The sequence below is a fragment of the Staurois parvus genome, unplaced genomic scaffold, assembly GCF_062004578.1.
Source record: "Staurois parvus isolate SC_StPar_1 unplaced genomic scaffold, SC_StPar_1.0 ptg000860l, whole genome shotgun sequence".
NCBI classification, from domain to species: Eukaryota; Metazoa; Chordata; class Amphibia; order Anura; family Ranidae; genus Staurois; species Staurois parvus.
Genome location: NW_028318656.1, coordinates 4,332,495 through 4,353,263, shown reverse-complemented (window position 1 = coordinate 4,353,263; position 20,769 = coordinate 4,332,495). Strand labels below are relative to the sequence as shown.

At 48.6% G+C, this 20,769-nt stretch overlaps 9 non-coding genes across 9 annotated transcripts; all 9 read right to left on the bottom strand.

The window, feature by feature from the left end:
* Positions 1-1,103: 1,103 nt before the first annotated feature.
* TRNAA-AGC (transfer RNA alanine (anticodon AGC)) lies at positions 1,104-1,176 on the bottom strand. Its single transcript has one exon. It is a non-coding gene; the product is annotated as a tRNA-Ala (tRNA).
* An 888-nt stretch (positions 1,177-2,064) lies between these two features.
* On the bottom strand, positions 2,065-2,135 carry TRNAG-GCC (transfer RNA glycine (anticodon GCC)). The gene has a single exon. It is a non-coding gene; the product is annotated as a tRNA-Gly (tRNA).
* Positions 2,136-4,746: 2,611 nt separating this feature from the next.
* TRNAG-GCC (transfer RNA glycine (anticodon GCC)) lies at positions 4,747-4,817 on the bottom strand. The gene has a single exon. It is a non-coding gene; the product is annotated as a tRNA-Gly (tRNA).
* Positions 4,818-6,439: 1,622 nt separating this feature from the next.
* TRNAA-AGC (transfer RNA alanine (anticodon AGC)) lies at positions 6,440-6,512 on the bottom strand. Its single transcript has one exon. It is a non-coding gene; the product is annotated as a tRNA-Ala (tRNA).
* A 5,236-nt stretch (positions 6,513-11,748) lies between these two features.
* On the bottom strand, positions 11,749-11,821 carry TRNAA-AGC (transfer RNA alanine (anticodon AGC)). The gene has a single exon. It is a non-coding gene; the product is annotated as a tRNA-Ala (tRNA).
* Positions 11,822-15,365: 3,544 nt separating this feature from the next.
* Positions 15,366-15,436, bottom strand: TRNAG-GCC (transfer RNA glycine (anticodon GCC)). The gene has a single exon. It is a non-coding gene; the product is annotated as a tRNA-Gly (tRNA).
* Positions 15,437-17,058: 1,622 nt separating this feature from the next.
* Positions 17,059-17,131, bottom strand: TRNAA-AGC (transfer RNA alanine (anticodon AGC)). Its single transcript has one exon. It is a non-coding gene; the product is annotated as a tRNA-Ala (tRNA).
* Positions 17,132-19,710: 2,579 nt separating this feature from the next.
* Positions 19,711-19,783, bottom strand: TRNAA-AGC (transfer RNA alanine (anticodon AGC)). Its single transcript has one exon. It is a non-coding gene; the product is annotated as a tRNA-Ala (tRNA).
* An 888-nt stretch (positions 19,784-20,671) lies between these two features.
* Positions 20,672-20,742, bottom strand: TRNAG-GCC (transfer RNA glycine (anticodon GCC)). Its single transcript has one exon. It is a non-coding gene; the product is annotated as a tRNA-Gly (tRNA).
* Between the last annotated feature and the right edge of the window lie 27 nt (positions 20,743-20,769).

Sequence of the window (20,769 nt, the reverse complement as noted above, 5' to 3'; positions counted from 1 at the left end):
TTTGTCCCATGGGACCGGTAGCATATTACATCCTCCTATTTTTGCTATTTCTTCCCACCTGGAGCAGAGTGGCGCAGCGGAAGCGTGCTGGGCCCATAACCCACAGGTCGATGGATCGAAACCATCCTCTGCTAACTTGGCTTTTTCCTCTGGCAAGCTCTGTTTCTTTGCTTAGGCAAAGGGCTTTGTTTCACCCACAAAATGCTTTGATTAATCAGGGAGCGCACCGCAGACAGCCCGGCAACAAACCCAGCCCTCGATACACCAAGTCCCTCACACATGCTGTCTTTCAGGTGTTTGCTTTCACTTGCATAATGTGTCCATCATAAGACAAAACTCATACGATATGCCAACAGTCTGAACTGTGCAATTCATTTATATGTTCATAGATTTCTTAAGGGAGATTGTTGATAAATACTTCTGTCCCAAACAGAGGATCTTCTCCAACCCAGTCTGCATGAGGGCCACCATATTTCCTCTGACCGTTGACCTGTACAAGGTTAATATTACATCTTTCCATCCACTCCAGAAGGGAAGATTTATTGTCTTTATACAGAGTTGTAATCCAAGCCTCGCTCTCAGCGTTCATCATGTTGTTGTCCGTCATTGGAGAATGATCTGCTCTCTCCATGGGCCCTAATCAGTGGGCAGAAGGCTAGCCCCTAGTTCCCTCCAAAAGCCCTGTTCTGGTTGGGTCTGTCACACTTCTGTGTCAAGGAAGCGGGACCCGATTGTGGTGATAAAACCAGTGGAAAACTCTCAGCTTCTACATGGCACTTGCGCGTTTGGCACTAATGGACTATTGTCTCTTGGCCATGGAAGCCTGGCCGTGCTTTGGGTAATAGATTGCTTTGGTCCAACACTGCCTTGCGCCACTTCTGACAGGCAAAGCAAGCAATTTATGCTTTGTGTTAGTCCTTCTGTGTCAAGGTATTGGCTGATGCCACATCTGCCCGAGAGGGTCAACGCCATGGCACATGTTACGAGGATGACTCCTGCTTGGCGTTTTGACTAGAGAGGGGAGGCTTTTCCCACAGCGCTCAGTGCCGAGCCTGAAGAAAAAAAATGAAAAGCAGGTCTCACCCTTGAGGAAGGCTTTCCTTTGGAGGATGCGGGCATTGATCCCGCTACCTCTCGCATGCTAAGCGAGCGCTCTACCACTTGAGCTAATCCCCCTTGGCTCTGGTACTTTTGCACGCTCTAGTTGATCACTGCTCTCTGATGTGCTACGCGGAATAAAGTCCACCATCTGTTTTGTGTAACTGTGTTTCATTCAGCACAGCACAATGCAGCATCCCACTACTATATACCACCTGCCAGCAATCAACTCCTTCACTGCCACCAACAGTTGCCTCTCTCACTGGCACTGTTGCCAGAGATGCAATCTTCAAGCGCAAAGGATTCAAGATCACCTTTTTACCCCGTACGCTGCCTATTGACATGACACATTAGGTCTAGATTCCACAGACTCAAAGCATAGATATATTTGCTCATTTTTTACTACTTGCAGCTTCACATTTAAATGCTGTATATGTCTAAGATCACCCAGTTAAAAACACCCAGAATGCAATGTGGAAACCAACCATCAGATGGCAGCAGAACACCTACCACGTTAGACAGCTATAACTCCAGGCACCTCTCCGTGTCAGCATTGATGGGTTAGGCTCTGTCCGCTAGACACCAAGACAGCCTCCATTTTCCCAATTTCAAAGGTTTTCACTCTTCCTCCTCAGAGTTCCCTTTTGTCTTTCCTGAGACCTTGGACAGCAGAATCCCTTGGGAAGAAGCTCCTTCTCCAGCCAGTAGTGAGGGTTGTGGTGTTATCCATGGAACCCTTGGCGGCAGAGTCACACCTCCAAGCATGTCCGTGGGCGATTAACAACCGTTTCCTTCGGTATGGCCCCATGGCTTTCCATGATGTCATTTGGAGGAGGTGGTTTCAAAAACATTCACACCGACTAGCAGGTTCTAGACAATATACATGAGCCTTGACAAGGTACTCGATCTCGGGGGCGTCAGGGAACTGAGCTACCTGTGGGACGATAAATACAAAGCCACCCTAGTTGCATTGGCCGGGAATCGAACCCGGGCCTCCCGCGTGGCAGGCGAGAATTCTACCACTGAACCACCAATGCTCTTTGGCAGGAAACAGACGGCTTGCCTCGCCTGGCAGGTCTTAGAAAGTCCTGCTTCAGGCCTTGGTAGCCATCTCTGTGAATACATTCAGATGTGGGTCAAGTCCACCCAAAGACATGCTTTTCTTCAGCCGTACACACCACCACTGTGAAAATGTAGGACAGCCCATTGCATCTTTGAGGCTAGAAAGCCTTTCCATTGGAGAAGAAAAGCCAAGACTGGGCCAGAGCTTTTTCTAAGTACCTTTGACTTGGGGTTGTCTTGTCTAACTCAATGGCACTGCCTAGTAATCTACCTTGCGACTTAGTCAGATGGAGCCACTCCCCATTCACATCCGTAGGAGATCTTTGGAGGGGCTCTACATTGGCCTCATGTGAGACTCTACAAAGTCAATAGGAGCTGCCTGAAACAGAGAGGAACAGATCTTTTCCCATCAAAGCCTTCTATAAGCAGAATGTGGAAAGTGGCCGTCGAGCGCCAGGCCAGGTGGCCTCCCAGCCAAAGAATTTCCTGGAGTTTTTGTCCCATGGGACCGGTAGCATATTACATCCTCCTATTTTTGCTATTTCTTCCCACCTGGAGCAGAGTGGCGCAGCGGAAGCGTGCTGGGCCCATAACCCACAGGTCGATGGATCGAAACCATCCTCTGCTAACTTGGCTTTTTCCTCTGGCAAGCTCTGTTTCTTTGCTTAGGCAAAGGGCTTTGTTTCACCCACAAAATGCTTTGATTAATCAGGGAGCGCACCGCAGACAGCCCGGCAACAAACCCAGCCCTCGATACACCAAGTCCCTCACACATGCTGTCTTTCAGGTGTTTGCATTCACTTGCATAATGTGTCCATCATAAGACAAAACTCATACGATATGCCAACAGTCTGAACTGTGCAATTCATTTATATGTTCATAGATTTCTTAAGGGAGATTGTTGATAAATACTTCTGTCCCAAACAGAGGATCTTCTCCAACCCAGTCTGCATGAGGGCCACCATATTTCCTCTGACCGTTGACCTGTACAAGGTTAATATTACATCTTTCCATCCACTCCAGAAGGGAAGATTTATTGTCTTTATACAGAGTTGTAATCCAAGCCTCGCTCTCAGCGTTCATCATGTTGTTGTCCGTCATTGGAGAATGATCTGCTCTCTCCATGGGCCCTAATCAGTGGGCAGAAGGCTAGCCCCTAGTTCCCTCCAAAAGCCCTGTTCTGGTTGGGTCTGTCACACTTCTGTGTCAAGGAAGCGGGACCCGATTGTGGTGATAAAACCAGTGGAAAACTCTCAGCTTCTACATGGCACTTGCGCGTTTGGCACTAATGGACTATTGTCTCTTGGCCATGGAAGCCTGGCCGTGCTTTGGGTAATAGATTGCTTTGGTCCAACACTGCCTTGCGCCACTTCTGACAGGCAAAGAAAGCAATTTATGCTTTGTGTTAGTCCTTCTGTGTCAAGGTATTGGCTGATGCCACATCTGCCCGAGAGGGTCAACGCCATGGCACATGTTACGAGGATGACTCCTGCTTGGCGTTTTGACTAGAGAGGGGAGGCTTTTCCCACAGCGCTCAGTGCCGAGCCTGAAGAAAAAAAATGAAAAGCAGGTCTCACCCTTGAGGAAGGCTTTCCTTTGGAGGATGCGGGCAGAGCGCTCGCTTAGCATGCGAGAGGTAGCGGGATCAGCTACCTCTCGCATGCTAAGCGAGCGCTCTACCACTTGAGCTAATCCCCCTTGGCTCTGGTACTTTTGCGCGCTCTAGTTGATCACTGCTCTCTGATGTGCTACGCGGAATAAAGTCCACCATCTGTTTTGTGTAACTGTGTTTCATTCAGCACAGCACAATGCAGCATCCCACTACTATATACCACCTGCCAGCAATCAACTCCTTCACTGCCACCAACAGTTGCCTCTCTCACTGGCACTGTTGCCAGAGATGCAATCTTCAAGCGCAAAGGATTCAAGATCACCTTTTTACCCCGTACGCTGCCTATTGACATGACACATTAGGTCTAGATTCCACAGACTCAAAGCATAGATATATTTGCTCATTTTTTACTACTTGCAGCTTCACATTTAAATGCTGTATATGTCTAAGATCACCCAGTTAAAAACACTCAGAATGCAATGTGGAAACCAACCATCAGATGGCAGCAGAACACCTACCACGTTAGACAGCTATAACTCCAGGCACCTCTCCGTGTCAGCATTGATGGGTTAGGCTCTGTCCGCTAGACACCAAGACAGCCTCCATTTTCCCAATTTCAAAGGTTTTCACTCTTCCTCCTCAGAGTTCCCTTTTGTCTTTCCTGAGACCTTGGACAGCAGAATCCCTTGGGAAGAAGCTCCTTCTCCAGCCAGTAGTGAGGGTTGTGGTGTTATCCATGGAACCCTTGGCGGCAGAGTCACACCTCCAAGCATGTCCGTGGGCGATTAACAACCGTTTCCTTCGGTATGGCCCCATGGCTTTCCATGATGTCATTTGGAGGAGGTGGTTTCAAAAACATTCACACCGACTAGCAGGTTCTAGACAATATACATGAGCCTTGACAAGGTACTCGATCTCGGGGGCGTCAGGGAACTGAGCTACCTGTGGGACGATAAATACAAAGCCACCCTAGTTGCATTGGCCGGGAATCGAACCCGGGCCTCCCGCGTGGCAGGCGAGAATTCTACCACTGAACCACCAATGCTCTTTGGCAGGAAACAGACGGCTTGTCTCGCCTGGCAGGTCTTAGAAAGTCCTGCTTCAGGCCTTGGTAGCCATCTCTGTGAATACATTCAGATGTGGGTCAAGTCCACCCAAAGACATGCTTTTCTTCAGCCGTACACACCACCACTGTGAAAATGTAGGACAGCCCATTGCATCTTTGAGGCTAGAAAGCCTTTCCATTGGAGAAGAAAAGCCAAGACTGGGCCAGAGCTTTTTCTAAGTACCTTTGACTTGGGGTTGACTTGTCTAACTCAATGGCACTGCCTAGTAATCTACCTTGCGACTTAGTCAGATGGAGCCACTCCCCATTCACATCCGTAGGAGATCTTTGGAGGGGCTCTACATTGGCCTCATGTGAGACTCTACAAAGTCAATAGGAGCTGCCTGAAACAGAGAGGAACAGATCTTTTCCCATCAAAGCCTTCTATAAGCAGAATGTGGAAAGTGGCCGTCGAGCGCCAGGCCAGGTGGCCTCCCAGCCAAAGAATTTCCTGGAGTTTTTGTCCCATGGGACCGGTAGCATATTACATCCTCCTATTTTTGCTGTTTCTTCCCATCTGGAGCAGAGTGGCGCAGCGGAAGCGTGCTGGGCCCATAACCCAGAGGTCGATGGATCGAAACCATCCTCTGCTAACTTGGCTTTTTCCTCTGGCAAGCTCTGTTTCTTTGCTTAGGCAAAGGGCTTTGTTTCACCCACAAAATGCTTTGATTAATCAGGGAGCGCACCGCAGACAGCCCGGCAACAAACCCAGCCCTCGATACACCAAGTCCCTCACACATGCTGTCTTTCAGGTGTTTGCTTTCACTTGCATAATGTGTCCATCATAAGACAAAACTCATACGATATGCCAACAGTCTGAACTGTGCAATTCATTTATATGTTCATAGATTTCTTAAGGGAGATTGTTGATAAATACTTCTGTCCCAAACAGAGGATCTTCTCCAACCCAGTCTGCATGAGGGCCACCATATTTCCTCTGACCGTTGACCTGTACAAGGTTAATATTACATCTTTCCATCCACTCCAGAAGGGAAGATTTATTGTCTTTATACAGAGTTGTAATCCAAGCCTCGCTCTCAGCGTTCATCATGTTGTTGTCCGTCATTGGAGAATGATCTGCTCTCTCCATGGGCCCTAATCAGTGGGCAGAAGGCTAGCCCCTAGTTCCCTCCAAAAGCCATGTTCTGGTTGGGTATGTCACACTTCTGTGTCAAGGAAGCGGGACCCGATTGTGGTGATAAAACCAGTGGAAAACTCTCAGCTTCTACATGGCACTTGCGCGTTTGGCACTAATGGACTATTGTCTCTTGGCCATGGAAGCCTGGCCGTGCTTTGGGTAATAGATTGCTTTGGTCCAACACTGCCTTGCGCCACTTCTGACAGGCAAAGCAAGCAATTTATGCTTTGTGTTAGTCCTTCTGTGTCAAGGTATTGGCTGATGCCACATCTGCCCGAGAGGGTCAACGCCATGGCACATGTTACGAGGATGACTCCTGCTTGGCGTTTTGACTAGAGAGGGGAGGCTTTTCCCACAGCGCTCAGTGCCGAGCCTGAAGAAAAAAAATGAAAAGCAGGTCTCACTCTTGAGGAAGGCTTTCCTTTGGAGGATGCGGGCATTGATCCCGCTACCTCTCGCATGCTAAGCGAGCACTCTACCACTTGAGCTAATCCCCCTTGGCTCTAGTACTTTTGCGCGTCTCTAGTTGATCACTGCTCTCTGATGTGCTACGCGGAATATAGTCCACCATCTGTTTTGTGTAACTGTGTTTCATTCAGCACAGCACAATGCAGCATCCCACTACTATATACCACCAGCCAGCAATCAACTCCTTCACTGCCACCAACAGTTGCCTCTCTCACTGGCACTGTTGCCAGAGATGCAATCTTCAAGCGCAAAGGATTCAAGATCACCTTTTTACCCCGTACGCTGCCTATTGACATGACACATTAGGTCTAGATTCCACAGACTCAAAGCATAGATATATTTGCTCATTTTTTACTACTTGCAGCTTCACATTTAAATGCTGTAGATGTCTAAGATCACCCAGTTAAAAACACCCAGAATGCAATGTGGAAACCAACCATCAGATGGCAGCAGAACACCTACCACGTTAGACAGCTATAACTCCAGGCACCTCTCCGTGTCAGCATTGATGGGTTAGGCTCTGTCCGCTAGACACCAAGACAGCCTCCATTTTCCCAATTTCAAAGGTTTTCACTCTTCCTCCTCAGAGTTCCCTTTTGTCTTTCCTGAGACCTTGGACAGCAGAATCCCTTGGGAAGAAGCTCCTTCTCCAGACAGTAGTGAGGGTTGTGGTGTTATCCATGGAACCCTTGGCGGCAGAGTCACACCTCCAAGCATGTCCGTGGGCGATTAACAACCGTTTCCTTCGGTATGGCCCCATGGCTTTCCATGATGTCATTTGGAGGAGGTGGTTTCAAAAACATTCACACCGACTAGCAGGTTCTAGACAATATACATGAGCCTTGACAAGGTACTCGATCTCGGGGGCGTCAGGGAACTGAGCTACCTGTGGGACGATAAATACAAAGCCACCCTAGTTGCATTGGCCGGGAATCGAACCCAGGCCTCGCGCGTGGCAGGCAAGAATTCTACCACTGAACCACCAATGCTCTTTGGCAGGAAACAGACGGCTTGCCTCGCCTGGCAGGTCTTAGAAAGTCCTGCTTCAGGCCTTGGTAGCCATCTCTGTGAATACATTCAGATGTGGGTCAAGTCCACCCAAAGACATGCTTTTCTTCAGCCGTACACACCACCACTGTGAAAATGTAGGACAGCCCATTGCATCTTTGAGGCTAGAAAGCCTTTCCATTGGAGAAGAAAAGCCAAGACTGGGCCAGAGCTTTTTCTAAGTACCTTTGACTTGGGGTTGACTTGTCTAACTCAACGGCACTGCCTAGTAATCTACCTTGCGACTTAGTCAGATGGAGCCACTCCCCATTCACATCCGTAGGAGATCTTTGGAGGGGCTCTACATTGGCCTCATGTGAGACTCTACAAAGTCAATAGGAGCTGCCTGAAACAGAGAGGAACAGATCTTTTCCCATCAAAGCCTTCTATAAGCAGAATGTGGAAAGTGGCCGTCGAGCGCCAGGCCAGGTGGCCTCCCAGCCAAAGAATTTCCTGGAGTTTTTGTCCCATGGGACCGGTAGCATATTACATCCTCCTATTTTTGCTATTTCTTCCCACCTGGAGCAGAGTGGCGCAGCGGAAGCGTGCTGGGCCCATAACCCAGAGGTCGATGGATCGAAACCATCCTCTGCTAACTTGGCTTTTTCCTCTGGCAAGCTCTGTTTCTTTGCTTAGGCAAAGGGCTTTGTTTCACCCACAAAATGCTTTGATTAATCAGGGAGCGCACCGCAGACAGCCCGGCAACAAACCCAGCCCTCGATACACCAAGTCCCTCACACATGCTGTCTTTCAGGTGTTTGCTTTCACTTGCATAATGTGTCCATCATAAGACAAAACTCATACGATATGCCAACAGTCTGAACTGTGCAATTCATTTATATGTTCATAGATTTCTTAAGGGAGATTGTTGATAAATACTTCTGTCCCAAACAGAGGATCTTCTCCAACCCAGTCTGCATGAGGGCCACCATATTTCCTCTGACCGTTGACCTGTACAAGGTTAATATTACATCTTTCCATCCACTCCAGAAGGGAAGATTTATTGTCTTTATACAGAGTTGTAATCCAAGCCTCGCTCTCAGCGTTCATCATGTTGTTGTCCGTCATTGGAGAATGATCTGCTCTCTCCATGGGCCCTAATCAGTGGGCAGAAGGCTAGCCCCTAGTTCCCTCCAAAAGCCCTGTTCTGGTTGGGTCTGTCACACTTCTGTGTCAAGGAAGCGGGACCCGATTGTGGTGATAAAACCAGTGGAAAACTCTCAGCTTCTACATGGCACTTGCGCGTTTGGCACTAATGGACTATTGTCTCTTGGCCATGGAAGCCTGGCCGTGCTTTGGGTAATAGATTGCTTTGGTCCAACACTGCCTTGCGCCACTTCTGACAGGCAAAGCAAGCAATTTATGCTTTGTGTTAGTCCTTCTGTGTCAAGGTATTGGCTGATGCCACATCTGCCCGAGAGGGTCAACGCCATGGCACATGTTACGAGGATGACTCCTGCTTGGCGTTTTGACTAGAGAGGGGAGGCTTTTCCCACAGCGCTCAGTGCCGAGCCTGAAGAAAAAAAATGAAAAGCAGGTCTCACCCTTGAGGAAGGCTTTCCTTTGGAGGATGCAGGCATTGATCCCGCTACCTCTCGCATGCTAAGCGAGCGCTCTACCACTTGAGCTAATCCCCCTTGGCTCTGGTACTTTTGCGCGCTCTAGTTGATCACTGCTCTCTGATGTGCTACGCGGAATAAAGTCCACCATCTGTTTTGTGTAACTGTGTTTCATTCAGCACAGCACAATGCAGCATCCCACTACTATATACCACCTGCCAGCAATCAACTCCTTCACTGCCACCAACAGTTGCCTCTCTCACTGGCACTGTTGCCAGAGATGCAATCTTCAAGCGCAAAGGATTCAAGATCACCTTTTTACCCCGTACGCTGCCTATTGACATGACACATTAGGTCTAGATTCCACAGACTCAAAGCATAGATATATTTGCTCATTTTTTACTACTTGCAGCTTCACATTTAAATGCTGTATATGTCTAAGATCACCCAGTTAAAAACACTCAGAATGCAATGTGGAAACCAACCATCAGATGGCAGCAGAACACCTACCACGTTAGACAGCTATAACTCCAGGCACCTCTCCGTGTCAGCATTGATGGGTTAGGCTCTGTCCGCTAGACACCAAGACAGCCTCCATTTTCCCAATTTCAAAGGTTTTCACTCTTCCTCCTCAGAGTTCCCTTTTGTCTTTCCTGAGACCTTGGACAGCAGAATCCCTTGGGAAGAAGCTCCTTCTCCAGCCAGTAGTGAGGGTTGTGGTGTTATCCATGGAACCCTTGGCGGCAGAGTCACACCTCCAAGCATGTCCGTGGGCGATTAACAACCGTTTCCTTCGGTATGGCCCCATGGCTTTCCATGATGTCATTTGGAGGAGGTGGTTTCAAAAACATTCACACCGACTAGCAGGTTCTAGATAATATACATGAGCCTTGACAAGGTACTCGATCTCGGGGGCGTCAGGGAACTGAGCTACCTGTGGGATGATAAATACAAAGCCACCCTAGTTGCATTGGCCGGGAATCGAACCCGGGCCTCCCTCGTGGCAGGCGAGAATTCTAACACTGAACCACCAATGCTTTTTGGCAGGAAACAGATGGCTTGCCTCACCTGGCAGGTCTTAGAAAGTCCTGCTTCAGGCCTTGGTAGCCATCTCTGTGAATACATTCAGATGTGGGTCAAGTCCACCCAAAGACATGCTTTTCTTCAGCCGTACACACCACCACTGTGAAAATGTAGGACAGCCCATTGCATCTTTGAGGCTAGAAAGCCTTTCCATTGGAGAAGAAAAGCCAAGACTGGGCCAGAGCTTTTTCTAAGTACCTTTGACTTGGGGTTGACTTGTCTAACTCAACGGCACTGCCTAGTAATCTACCTTGCGACTTAGTCAGATGGAGCCACTCCCCATTCACATCCGTAGGAGATCTTTGGAGGGGCTCTACATTGGCCTCATGTGAGACTCTACAAAGTCAATAGGAGCTGCCTGAAACAGAGAGGAACAGATCTTTTCCCATCAAAGCCTTCTATAAGCAGAATGTGGAAAGTGGCCGTCGAGCGCCAGGCCAGGTGGCCTCCCAGCCAAAGAATTTCCTGGAGTTTTTGTCCCATGGGACCGGTAGCATATTACATCCTCCTATTTTTGCTGTTTCTTCCCATCTGGAGCAGAGTGGCGCAGCGGAAGCGTGCTGGGCCCATAACCCAGAGGTCGATGGATCGAAACCATCCTCTGCTAACTTGGCTTTTTCCTCTGGCAAGCTCTGTTTCTTTGCTTAGGCAAAGGGCTTTGTTTCACCCACAAAATGCTTTGATTAATCAGGGAGCGCACCGCAGACAGCCCGGCAACAAACCCAGCCCTCGATACACCAAGTCCCTCACACATGCTGTCTTTCAGGTGTTTGCTTTCACTTGCATAATGTGTCCATCATAAGACAAAACTCATACGATATGCCAACAGTCTGAACTGTGCAATTCATTTATATGTTCATAGATTTCTTAAGGGAGATTGTTGATAAATACTTCTGTCCCAAACAGAGGATCTTCTCCAACCCAGTCTGCATGAGGGCCACCATATTTCCTCTGACCGTTGACCTGTACAAGGTTAATATTACATCTTTCCATCCACTCCAGAAGGGAAGATTTATTGTCTTTATACAGAGTTGTAATCCAAGCCTCGCTCTCAGCGTTCATCATGTTGTTGTCCGTCATTGGAGAATGATCTGCTCTCTCCATGGGCCCTAATCAGTGGGCAGAAGGCTAGCCCCTAGTTCCCTCCAAAAGCCCTGTTCTGGTTGGGTATGTCACACTTCTGTGTCAAGGAAGCGGGACCCGATTGTGGTGATAAAACCAGTGGAAAACTCTCAGCTTCTACATGGCACTTGCGCGTTTGGCACTAATGGACTATTGTCTCTTGGCCATGGAAGCCTGGCCGTGCTTTGGGTAATAGATTGCTTTGGTCCAACACTGCCTTGCGCCACTTCTGACAGGCAAAGCAAGCAATTTATGCTTTGTGTTAGTCCTTCTGTGTCAAGGTATTGGCTGATGCCACATCTGCCCGAGAGGGTCAACGCCATGGCACATGTTACGAGGATGACTCCTGCTTGGCGTTTTGACTAGAGAGGGGAGGCTTTTCCCACAGCGCTCAGTGCCGAGCCTGAAGAAAAAAAATGAAAAGCAGGTCTCACTCTTGAGGAAGGCTTTCCTTTGGAGGATGCGGGCATTGATCCCGCTACCTCTCGCATGCTAAGCGAGCGCTCTACCACTTGAGCTAATCCCCCTTGGCTCTAGTACTTTTGCGCGTCTCTAGTTGATCACTGCTCTCTGATGTGCTACGCGGAATAAAGTCCACCATCTGTTTTGTGTAACTGTGTTTCACTCAGCACAGCACAATGCAGCATCCCACTACTATATACCACCAGCCAGCAATCAACTCCTTCACTGCCACCAACAGTTGCCTCTCTCACTGGCACTGTTGCCAGAGATGCAATCTTCAAGCGCAAAGGATTCAAGATCACCTTTTTACCCCGTACGCTGCCTATTGACATGACACATTAGGTCTAGATTCCACAGACTCAAAGCATAGATATATTTGCTCATTTTTTACTACTTGCAGCTTCACATTTAAATGCTGTATATGTCTAAGATCACCCAGTTAAAAACACCCAGAATGCAATGTGGAAACCAACCATCAGATGGCAGCAGAACACCTACCACGTTAGACAGCTATAACTCCAGGCACCTCTCCGTGTCAGCATTGATGGGTTAGGCTCTGTCCGCTAGACACCAAGACAGCCTCCATTTTCCCAATTTCAAAGGTTTTCACTCTTCCTCCTCAGAGTTCCCTTTTGTCTTTCCTGAGACCTTGGACAGCAGAATCCCTTGGGAAGAAGCTCCTTCTCCAGACAGTAGTGAGGGTTGTGGTGTTATCCATGGAACCCTTGGCGGCAGAGTCACACCTCCAAGCATGTCCGTGGGCGATTAACAACCGTTTCCTTCGGTATGGCCCCATGGCTTTCCATGATGTCATTTGGAGGAGGTGGTTTCAAAAACATTCACACCGACTAGCAGGTTCTAGACAATATACATGATCCTTGACAAGGTACTCGATCTCGGGGGCGTCAGGGAACTGAGCTACCTGTGGGACGATAAATACAAAGCCACCCTAGTTGCATTGGCCGGGAATCGAACCCGGGCCTCCCGCGTGGCAGGCGAGAATTCTAACACTGAACCACCAATGCTCTTTGGCAGGAAACAGATGGCTTGCCTCACCTGGCAGGTCTTAGAAAGTCCTGCTTCAGGCCTTGGTAGCCATCTCTGTGAATACATTCAGATGTGGGTCAAGTCCACCCAAAGACATGCTTTTCTTCAGCCGTACACACCACCACTGTGAAAATGTAGGACAGCCCATTGCATCTTTGAGGCTAGAAAGCCTTTCCATTGGAGAAGAAAAGCCAAGACTGGGCCAGAGCTTTTTCTAAGTACCTTTGACTTGGGGTTGACTTGTCTAACTCAATGGCACTGCCTAGTAATCTACCTTGCGACTTAGTCAGATGGAGCCACTCCCCATTCACATCCGTAGGAGATCTTTGGAGGGGCTCTACATTGGCCTCATGTGAGACTCTACAAAGTCAATAGGAGCTGCCTGAAACAGAGAGGAACAGATCTTTTCCCATCAAAGCCTTCTATAAGCAGAATGTGGAAAGTGGCCATCGAGCGCCAGGCCAGGTGGCCTCCCAGCCAATGAATTTCCTGGAGTTTTTGTCCCATGGGACCGGTAGCATATTACATCCTCCTATTTTTGCTATTTCTTCCCACCTGGAGCAGAGTGGCGCAGCGGAAGCGTGCTGGGCCCATAACCCAGAGGTCGATGGATCGAAACCATCCTCTGCTAACTTGGCTTTTTCCTCTGGCAAGCTCTGTTTCTTTGCTTAGGCAAAGGGCTTTGTTTCACCCACAAAATGCTTTGATTAATCAGGGAGCGCACCGCAGACAGCCCGGCAACAAACCCAGCCCTCGATACACCAAGTCCCTCACACATGCTGTCTTTCAGGTGTTTGCTTTCACTTGCATAATGTGTCCATCATAAGACAAAACTCATACGATATGCCAACAGTCTGAACTGTGCAATTCATTTATATGTTCATAGATTTCTTAAGGGAGATTGTTGATAAATACTTCTGTCCCAAACAGAGGATCTTCTCCAACCCAGTCTGCATGAGGGCCACCATATTTCCTCTGACCGTTGACCTGTACAAGGTTAATATTACATCTTTCCATCCACTCCAGAAGGGAAGATTTATTGTCTTTATACAGAGTTGTAATCCAAGCCTCGCTCTCAGCGTTCATCATGTTGTTGTCCGTCATTGGAGAATGATCTGCTCTCTCCATGGGCCCTAATCAGTGGGCAGAAGGCTAGCCCCTAGTTCCCTCCAAAAGCCCTGTTCTGGTTGGGTCTGTCACACTTCTGTGTCAAGGAAGCGGGACCCGATTGTGGTGATAAAACCAGTGGAAAACTCTCAGCTTCTACATGGCACTTGCGCGTTTGGCACTAATGGACTATTGTCTCTTGGCCATGGAAGCCTGGCCGTGCTTTGGGTAATAGATTGCTTTGGTCCAACACTGCCTTGCGCCACTTCTGACAGGCAAAGCAAGCAATTTATGCTTTGTGTTAGTCCTTCTGTGTCAAGGTATTGGCTGATGCCACATCTGCCCGAGAGGGTCAACGCCATGGCACATGTTACGAGGATGACTCCTGCTTGGCGTTTTGACTAGAGAGGGGAGGCTTTTCCCACAGCGCTCAGTGCCGAGCCTGAAGAAAAAAAATGAAAAGCAGGTCTCACCCTTGAGGAAGGCTTTCCTTTGGAGGATGCGGGCATTGATCCCGCTACCTCTCGCATGCTAAGCGAGCGCTCTACCACTTGAGCTAATCGCCCTTGGCTCTGGTACTTTTGCGCGTCTCTAGTTGATCACTGCTCTCTGATGTGCTACGCGGAATAAAGTCCACCATCTGTTTTGTGTAACTGTGTTTCATTCAGCACAGCACAATGCAGCATCCCACTACTATATACCACCTGCCAGCAATCAACTCCTTCACTGCCACCAACAGTTGCCTCTCTCACTGGCACTGTTGCCAGAGATGCAATCTTCAAGCGCAAAGGATTCAAGATCACCTTTTTACCCCGTACGCTGCCTATTGACATGACACATTAGGTCTAGATTCCACAGACTCAAAGCATAGATATATTTGCTCATTTTTTACTACTTGCAGCTTCACATTTAAATGCTGTATATGTCTAAGATCACCCAGTTAAAAACACCCAGAATGCAATGTGGAAACCAACCATCAGATGGCAGCAGAACACCTACCACGTTAGACAGCTATAACTCCAGGCACCTCTCCGTGTCAGCATTGATGGGTTAGGCTCTGTCCGCTAGACACCAAGACAGCCTCCATTTTCCCAATTTCAAAGGTTTTCACTCTTCCTCCTCAGAGTTCCCTTTTGTCTTTCCTGAGACCTTGGACAGCAGAATCCCTTGGGAAGAAGCTCCTTCTCCAGCCAGTAGTGAGGGTTGTGGTGTTATCCATGGAACCCTTGGCGGCAGAGTCACACCTCCAAGCATGTCCGTGGGCGATTAACAACCGTTTCCTTCGGTATGGCCCCATGGCTTTCCATGATGTCATTTGGAGGAGGTGGTTTCAAAAACATTCACACCGACTAGCAGGTTCTAGACAATATACATGAGCCTTGACAAGGTACTCGATCTCGGGGGCGTCAGGGAACTGAGCTACCTGTGGGACGATAAATACAAAGCCACCCTAGTTGCATTGGCCGGGAATCGAACCCGGGCCTCCCGCGTGGCAGGCGAGAATTCTACCACTGAACCACCAATGCTCTTTGGCAGGAAACAGATGGCTTGCCTTGCCTGGCAGGTCTTAGAAAGTCCGGCTTCAGGCCTTGGTAGCCATCTCTGTGAATACATTCAGATGTGGGTCAAGTCCACCCAAAGACATGCTTTTCTTCAGCCGTACACACCACCACTGTGAAAATGTAGGACAGCCCATTGCATCTTTGAGGCTAGAAAGCCTTTCCATTGGAGAAGAAAAGCCAAGACTGGGCCAGAGCTTTTTCTAAGTACCTTTGACTTGGGGTTGACTTGTCTAACTCAATGGCACTGCCTAGTAATCTACCTTGCGACTTAGTCAGATGGAGCCACTCCCCATTCACATCCGTAGGAGATCTTTGGAGGGGCTCTACATTGGCCTCATGTGAGACTCTACAAAGTCAATAGGAGCTGCCTGAAACAGAGAGGAACAGATCTTTTCCCATCAAAGCCTTCTATAAGCAGAATGTGGAAAGTGGCCATCGAGCGCCAGGCCAGGTGGCCTCCCAGCCAAAGAATTTCCTGGAGTTTTTGTCCCATGGGACCGGTAGCATATTACATCCTCCTATTTTTGCTATTTCTTCCCACCTGGAGCAGAGTGGCGCAGCGGAAGCGTGCTGGGCCCATAACCCAGAGGTCGATGGATCGAAACCATCCTCTGCTAACTTGGCTTTTTCCTCTGGCAAGCTCTGTTTCTTTGCTTAGGCAAAGGGCTTTGTTTCACCCACAAAATGCTTTGATTAATCAGGGAGCGCACCGCAGACAGCCCGGCAACAAACCCAGCCCTCGATACACCAAGTCCCTCACACATGCTGTCTTTCAGGTGTTTGCTTTCACTTGCATAATGTGTCCATCATAAGACAAAACTCATACGATATGCCAACAGTCTGAACTGTGCAATTCATTTATATGTTCATAGATTTCTTAAGGGAGATTGTTGATAAATACTTCTGTCCCAAACAGAGGATCTTCTCCAACCCAGTCTGCATGAGGGCCACCATATTTCCTCTGACCGTTGACCTGTACAAGGTTAATATTACATCTTTCCATCCACTCCAGAAGGGAAGATTTATTGTCTTTATACAGAGTTGTAATCCAAGCCTCGCTCTCAGCGTTCATCATGTTGTTGTCCGTCATTGGAGAATGATCTGCTCTCTCCATGGGCCCTAATCAGTGGGCAGAAGGCAAGCCCCTAGTTCCCTCCAAAAGCCCTGTTCTGGTTGGGTCTGTCACACTTCTGTGTCAAGGAAGCGGGACCCGATTGTGGTGATAAAACCAGTGGAAAACTCTCAGCTTCTACATGGCACTTGCGCGTTTGGCACTAATGGACTATTGTCTCTTGGCCATGGAAGCCTGGCCGTGCTTTGGGTAATAGATTGCTTTGGTCCAACACTGCCTTGCGCCACTTCTGACAGGCAAAGCAAGCAATTTATGCTTTGTGTTAGTCCTTCTGTGTCAAGGTATTGGCTGATGCCACATCTGCCCGAGAGGGTCAACGCCATGGCACATGTTACGAGGATGACTCCTGCTTGGCGTTTTGACTAGAGAGGGGAGGCTTTTCCCACAGCGCTCAGTGCCGAGCCTGAAGAAAAAAAATGAAAAGCAGGTCTCACCCTTGAGGAAGGCTTTCCTTTGGAGGATGCGGGCATTGATCCCGCTACCTCTCGCATGCTAAGCGAGTGCTCTACCACTTGAGCTAATCCCCCTTGGCCCTGGTACTTTTGCGCGCTCTAGTTGATCACTGCTCTCTGATGTGCTACGCGGAATAAAGTCCACCATCTGTTTTGTGTAACTGTGTTTCATTCAGCACAGCACAATGCAGCATCCCACTACTATATACCACCTGCCAGCAATCAACTCCTTCACTGCCACCAACAGTTGCCTCTCTCACTGGCACTGTTGCCAGAGATGCAATCTTCAAGCGCAAAGGATTCAAGATCACCTTTTTACCCCGTACGCTGCCTATTGACATGACACATTAGGTCTAGATTCCACAGACTCAAAGCATAGATATATTTGCTCATTTTTTACTACTTGCAGCTTCACATTTAAATGCTGTATATGTCTAAGATCACCCAGTTAAAAACACTCAGAATGCAATGTGGAAACCAACCATCAGATGGCAGCAGAACACCTACCACGTTAGACAGCTATAACTCCAGGCACCTCTCCGTGTCAGCATTGATGGGTTAGGCTCTGTCCGCTAGACACCAAGACAGCCTCCATTTTCCCAATTTCAAAGGTTTTCACTCTTCCTCCTCAGAGTTCCCTTTTGTCTTTCCTGAGACCTTGGACAGCAGAATCCCTTGGGAAGAAGCTCCTTCTCCAGCCAGTAGTGAGGGTTGTGGTGTTATCCATGGAACCCTTGGCGGCAGAGTCACACCTCCAAGCATGTCCGTGGGCGATTAACAACCGTTTCCTTCGGTATGGCCCCACGGCTTTCCATGATGTCATTTGGAGGAGGTGGTTTCAAAAACATTCACACCGACTAGCAGGTTCTAGATAATATACATGAGCCTTGACAAGGTACTCGATCTCGGGGGCGTCAGGGAACTGAGCTACCTGTGGGATGATAAATACAAAACCACCCTAGTTGCATTGGCCGGGAATCGAACCCGGGCCTCCCGCGTGGCAGGCGAGAATTCTAACACTGAACCACCAATGCTCTTTGGCAGGAAACAGATGGCTTGCCTCACCTGGCAGGTCTTAGAAAGTCCTGCTTCAGGCCTTGGTAGCCATCTCTGTGAATACATTCAGATGTGGGTCAAGTCCACCCAAAGACATGCTTTTCTTCAGCCGTACACACCACCACTGTGAAAATGTAGGACAGCCCATTGCATCTTTGAGGCTAGAAAGCCTTTCCATTGGAGAAGAAAAGCCAAGACTGGGCCAGAGCTTTTTCTAAGTACCTTTGACTTGGGGTTGACTTGTCTAACTCAACGGCACTGCCTAGTAATCTACCTTGCGACTTAGTCAGATGGAGCCACTCCCCATTCACATCCGTAGGAGATCTTTGGAGGGGCTCTACATTGGCCTCATGTGAGACTCTACAAAGTCAATAGGAGCTGCCTGAAACAGAGAGGAACAGATCTTTTCCCATCAAAGCCTTCTATAAGCAGAATGTGGAAAGTGGCCATCGAGCGCCAGGCCAGGTGGCCTCCCAGCCAAAGAATTTCCTGGAGTTTTTGTCCCATGGGACCGGTAGCATATTACATCCTCCTATTTTTGCTGTTTCTTCCCACCTGGAGCAGAGTGGCGCAGCGGAAGCGTGCTGGGCCCATAACCCAGAGGTCGATGGATCGAAACCATCCTCTGCTAACTTGGCTTTTTCCTCTGGCAAGCTCTGTTTCTTTGCTTAGGCAAAGGGCTTTGTTTCACCCACAAAATGCTTTGATTAATCAGGGAGCGCACCGCAGACAGCCCGGCAACAAACCCAGCCCTCGATACACCAAGTCCCTCACACATGCTGTCTTTCAGGTGTTTGCTTTCACTTGCATAATGTGTCCATCATAAGACAAAACTCATACGATATGCCAACAGTCTGAACTGTGCAATTCATTTATATGTTCATAGATTTCTTAAGGGAGATTGTTGATAAATACTTCTGTCCCAAACAGGATCTTCTCCAACCCAGTCTGCATCAGGGCCACCATATTTCCTCTGACCGTTGACCTGTACAAGGTTAATATTACATCTTTCCATCCACTCCAGAAGGGAAGATTTATTGTCTTTATACAGAGTTGTAATCCAAGCCTCGCTCTCAGCGTTCATCATGTTGTTGTCCGTCATTGGAGAATGATCTGCTCTCTCCATGGGCCCTAATCAGTGGGCAGAAGGCTAACCCCTAGTTCCCTCCAAAAGCCCTGTTCTGGTTGGGTCTTTCACACTTCTGTGTCAAGGAAGCGGGACCCGATTGTGGTGATAAAACCAGTGGAAAACTCTCAGCTTCTACATGGCACTTGCGCGTTTGGCACTAATGGACTATTGTCTCTTGGCCATGGAAGCCTGGCCGTGCTTTGGGTAATAGATTGCTTTGGTCCAACACTGCCTTGCACCACTTCTGACAGGCAAAGCAAGCAATTTATGCTTTGTGTTAGTCCTTCTGTGTCAAGGTATTGGCTGATGCCACATCTGCCCGAGAGGGTCATCGCCATGGCACATGTTACGAGGATGACTCCTGCTTGGCGTTTTGACTAGAGAGGGGAGGCTTTTCCCACAGCGCTCAGTGCCGAGCCTGAAGAAAAAAAATGAAAAGCAGGTCTCACCCTTGAGGAAGGCTTTCCTTTGGAGGATGCGGGCATTGATCCCGCTACCTCTCGCATGCTAAGCGAGCGCTCTACCACTTGAGCTAATCCCCCTTGGCTCTGGTACTTTTGCGCGCTCTAGTTGATCACTGCTCTCTGATGTGCTACGCGGAATAAAGTCCACCATCTGTTTTGTGTAACTGTGTTTCATTCAGCACAGCACAATGCAGCATCCCACTACTATATACCACCTGCCAGCAATCAACTCCTTCACTGCCACCAACAGTTGCCTCTCTCACTGGCACTGTTGCCAGAGATGCAATCTTCAAGCGCAAAGGATTCAAGATCACCTTTTTACCCCGTACGCTGCCTATTGACATGACACATTAGGTCTAGATTCCACAGACTCAAAGCATAGATATATTTGCTCATTTTTTACTACTTGCAGCTTCACATTTAAATGCTGTATATGTCTAAGATCACCCAGTTAAAAACATTCAGAATGCAATGTGGAAACCAACCATCAGATGGCAGCAGAACACCTACCACGTTAGACAGCTATAACTCCAGGCACCTCTCCGTGTCAGCATTGATGGGTTAGGCTCTGTCCGCTAGACACCAAGACAGCCTCCATTTTCCCAATTTCAAAGGTTTTCACTCTTCCTCCTCAGAGTTCCCTTTTGTCTTTCCTGAGACCTTGGACAGCAGAATCCCTTGGGAAGAAGCTCCTTCTCCAGCCAGTAGTGAGGGTTGTGGTGTTATCCATGGAACCCTTGGCGGCAGAGTCACACCTCCAAGCATGTCCGTGGGCGATTAACAACCGTTTCCTTCGGTATGGCCCCATGGCTTTCCATGATGTCATTTGGAGGAGGTGGTTTCAAAAACATTCACACCGACTAGCAGGTTCTAGACAATATACATGAGCCTTGACAAGGTACTCGATCTCGGGGGCGTCAGGGAACTGAGCTACCTGTGGGACGATAAATACAAAGCCACCCTAGTTGCATTGGCCGGGAATCGAACCCGGGCCTCCCGCGTGGCAGGCGAGAATTCTACCACTGAACCACCAATGCTCCTTGGCATGAAACAGACGGCTTGCC